Source organism: Cryptotermes secundus, unplaced genomic scaffold (assembly GCF_002891405.2).
Source record: "Cryptotermes secundus unplaced genomic scaffold, Csec_1.0 scaffold1533, whole genome shotgun sequence".
In the NCBI taxonomy this organism is placed as follows: domain Eukaryota; kingdom Metazoa; phylum Arthropoda; class Insecta; order Blattodea; family Kalotermitidae; genus Cryptotermes; species Cryptotermes secundus.
This window is the reverse complement of record NW_019737423.1, coordinates 1,845-6,333: the sequence shown is the minus strand read 5'-3', so window position 1 is coordinate 6,333 and position 4,489 is coordinate 1,845. Positions and strand designations below refer to the sequence as shown.

Genomic DNA, 4,489 nt, shown 5'->3' with positions numbered 1-4,489 from the left:
GAGTTCTAATGTTCTCATGAATGGCTTCACTTTGTCATTCCAAGAAAATACAGTTGCCTCATAATAAGGTAAATAAAAAATCCTTATTTCTGAAACTGTCTGTCAGTGAGTGATTTTCCGCATTTAAAAAACAGAACACCTCATGCCTCAGCTTAAACATTCTCTTTAATACCTTGCCTCTTGAAAACCATCTAGCATCACTAAAGAACAACAGAGCAGTGTGTTCGGCACCCATTTCCTCACACAGCATTTTAAAAGGTCTAGACTTCAGAGGATTTTTTTTGATAACATTGACGGTCTTTACAACCGTCTGCAGCGCTTCATGAAGGGGTGGGCTGTGTTCTTCAGCTGCCAGAGCCTCCCGCTGTATCATACAGTGAGTCTATGCTGCTTCGGGAAAAACAGCTTTAATTTTTGCTTGTAATCCAGCACGGACTCCAGACATTCAACGAGCTCCATCTGTACATATGCCAGTTCACTTATCCCATGATATCCCATTTTCATTAAAGAAAGCATTAATCATGTCGAAAAGGCTTTGAGCTGTTGCTGTTTTCAAGATAGGCTCACATAAACACAATTTCTCTCGCATGTTACAATCATCAACAAAACGAACGTACGCAATCAAATGAGCATCTTTATAAATATCAGTCGCTTCGTCCACTTGAAGTGCAAAGCACTTGTTACGCAACTTCTCAATTAAAAGCTGACGTAAATCGTCAGAAATGTCTGAAATTCTTCTACAAACTGTGTCATTAGAGAAGGGGATATTTTTCAATTGTCGAGCAGAAGAGTCACCGAACATTGTTGATACTATGTCAATCGCTGCTGGTAGAATCAGTGTTTCTGCAATAGTGTGCAGTTTCCTGCATTTAGCAATTCTATGAGGAGCCAGGTAAGAGGCTAAAAGGGCCTTAGACGTCACATTTGTTGGTTTATCAAATTTCTGATGGGTGGACTTTAAACCACTAAGCTTTCTGACAAAAAACATTCTTTGGTTTATTTGTAAACTTCGAATGTTTGGTTTCAAGATGTCTCTTTCATTTATTACGTTTCATATCAACAATACATCTAAACCAATTCTATATGCAGATGACACTAGTATAATATTTAAGAACTCTAAATTTGACAACTTAAAAATTACATAAATATTGTATTTGAAGCCTTAAACAGATGGTTCGAAGCCAATTTACTCTCATTAAATTTTGATAAAACCAATTACATATCATTCACAACTAAAAACAACCACCAAATTGATCTGGACATCAGTTATGCCAACAAATTAATCTGTAAAGTACTTGATACAAAATTCCTTGGAATACATGTAGACAGTACACTGTCTTGGAAAATACATATTGAACAAATTATACCTAAATTAAATGCAGCTTGCTATGCGATGAGATCAATTAAGCCTTTTATGTCACAGGAAACATTGAAGATGGTTTACCATGCCTACTTTCATTCTATTATGAACTATGGATTAATATTTTGGGGGAACTCTTCACATAGTGTAATAATTTTTAAAATACAAAAGAATATAATTAGAATCATTACAGGATGTAGAAGTAGAGATTCATGTAGAGAATTATTTAAGAAATTAAAAATTCTACCTCTTCAATCGCAATACATATTATCGCTTCTCTTATTTGTTGTTTACAACAAAGATAAATTCAAATTAAATTCTGATGTCTATAACATGAATACTAGACAAAAATATAACTTCCACCTACCCTCATCAACTTTATCAGTATATCAAAAAGGAGTCTACTTTACTGGCATAAAAGTGTTCAACAATCTGCCACAAAGTATTAAAAACTTGGGCAATGATACTAAAAAGTTTAAATCAGAGTTAAAGAATTATCTACATGCTCATTCCTTCTACTCTTTAGATGAATACTTCAATGTAAATAGAGAATGATGTAAAATTAAGTTATATTAATTTTTAAGCTAAAATTGCCTGTACTTATGTATGTAACCTTTTGACTTGTTCTGTATCCAAAGGTACTAACCTGCTTAGGATTTATAGAATGTAAATAAATTCAATTCAATTCAATTCAATAAGTGGCTGCTTTCATTTGCTTGTGTACAGTGCTGCTTGGAAGAGGATGCGGCTGCTGCCGAACTATCAACGCTGTCTCAGGCATACGCGTTTTACAATTGCCGGTAAAGAGAATAATTATTAGCTATTTTGAATTGTTTATTAGCTATTTTGAAATTCAAGATAATTATAGCCTGTACTCATCAAAAGTTTTTTTATATGTATTTTTATTTTTTATTTTTTTACTTTTCTAATTGATTTAGGGCAGTTTTAACTTTTATCTGTAGGAAAGTATGCCGGTCCCCCTTTCAAGCCCTTCTCCCCCCCCGCCAGGGGGTCGCGCCGCCAGTCACAGAATCAAAAGCTTTAGGGAACCAGTAGTATCATTCGAGAGAAATTCAGTTTCCTCATATTTTGACAAATTATGGTGTTCGTGATATTATTCCACTGTTGCAAGTTCTAGTTGGGATGCTGCTAAACTTCGCAGCAAACATTCTGAAATTCTGAGGGTCATGTTTATAGTAGAATGCACATTTTTATTGTTTTATGCCCTTTATCGCCTGTTACACATACCAGTCCGACTTGTAAAGGAAGTTGTGAGAGCTGATGGTGCGTCGTATGTATGTAGGGCATACAAATGCATTTTTGCGGTCCTGCGATGTAAATTTGTAGAGTAGATTTACTGTTTCTAGGACGTAACTCCGTGCAGTCTGGTAGCCAGTTACCGACGTTTTGGAAGCAAGAGGCTCACTCTAAATTGGTGAACTCTGCAATCGAAACTGAGCAACAATCTACACAACGCGTAAGAAAACACCAAGCTTCATAATCTCTGCCGGCCTCAGCTGTGAGAACTAAGACAGCCACATAAGTGTGCGTTTGTTTCCAATAATTAGTATGTTTGCTTACAGACATGGCAAATATTCAGAGCTAGATTCTGGTACACTTGTTAGAAATATATATGTATATCACCAGGATTCTTTTAAATCAATTCATTTGTCACCCACAAAGCATAATATGTGATAAAATAAAGATTTAAGGTTATGAAATATTCTGCATTCTCTTGCAGCAGGAATGCCGAGAATTTTGCTGCAGAGAGCTGAAGAAACATTTCCTGCTGTGACAAAAGGGATGGTGAGTGTTTTGTGCTTGTGTGCACAGACAAGAATTTTACTCATTCATCATTCATTCTTTTAATAATCCTGTAGATCATGATACAGTGATATAGGACAAGTCTTTCAGCTAATATACATTATTAAATTACAACAGTCTTAATACTAAAAATTATATAAGATATAGAACATTTTATACATTATATACTGTATACTTCTGCTTATATCAGTGGCCAATATTCGAGAATTCATCGTTCAAATAGGCCTCTGTTGAGTAATATCACCTCCGAATAAGTAACTTCTTCAATGTCCTTGTGAGCTGATTTTTGTTCTCTATTTCGTTTATGTTGTTAGGAAATTTGTTGCAAAAGATACAGCCAGCTACTGAAGGATTACTATTATAAAGTTCTAAGTTGTGCCCATATATATGATAGTCTTTATTATTTCTTGTGTTATATGTATGTATTTGTTCATTCACTGTGCAGTTACACATTTTTTTTTACATATAGGATCGTTTCATGTATATATAGCGAGTATACTGTTAGTATCTTTAGATTTCTAAAGCTATCCCTGCACGATTCCAGATGTTTTAGCCCTGCAATGTATCTTACTGTCCTTTTTTGGAGTACAAAAAATCTTCTAGTGAGGGTCTTAGCACTATGTCCCCAAACTTTTATTCCATAAGATAGATTAGGATAGATCAAACCTTAATACAACATTCTGCTTTCATTTAAATCGAGTATTTGAGATAGCCTGTTAATTATGAACAGGTTACAGCAAATTCTACTGCAGGTTTTTTCAATAGGTAATTCCCAGCTCAAGGTACTATCTGTTACTACCCTCAGGAAATTTGTGCATTTTACATTTGATATTTCCCTGTTCTTTATTAGGATTTTTAGATTACTTTCCTGCCTGCATTGCTTTGTCTGGAAGAGAATATAGTGAGTTTTAGATGGATTTATAAACAAATTATTTGTCTCAAAGTATTGCTCTACCACTCCTATATTATTTGAAGTCGTGTTTTGGAGCTCATTCATATCTTGTCCTACATTCAGTATTGATCTGCCCTGTGTTAGATGTGGGATTGAATTGAATTGAATTTATTTACATTCTATAAATCCTAAGCAGGTTAGTACCTTTGGATACAGAACAAGTCAAAAGGTTACATACATAAGTACAGGCAATTTTAGCTTAAAAATTAATATAACTTAATTTTACATCATTCTCTATTTACATTGAAGTATTCATCTAAAGAGTAGAAGGAATGAGCATGTAGATAATTCTTTAACTCTGATTTAAACTTTTTAGTATCATTGCCCAAGTTTTTAATACTTTGTGGCAGATT

The 4,489-nt window shown here is 34.3% G+C and overlaps 1 long non-coding RNA gene across 1 annotated transcript; it reads left to right on the top strand.

Moving 5' to 3' along the window:
• The first annotated feature begins 2,400 nt into the window (after window positions 1–2,400).
• LOC117282790 lies at window positions 2,401–3,166 on the top strand. Its single transcript, XR_004513665.1, has 3 exons — window positions 2,401–2,644; window positions 2,728–2,837; window positions 3,102–3,166. It is a non-coding gene; the product is annotated as an uncharacterized LOC117282790 (long non-coding RNA).
• The last annotated feature ends 1,323 nt before the right edge of the window (window positions 3,167–4,489 follow it).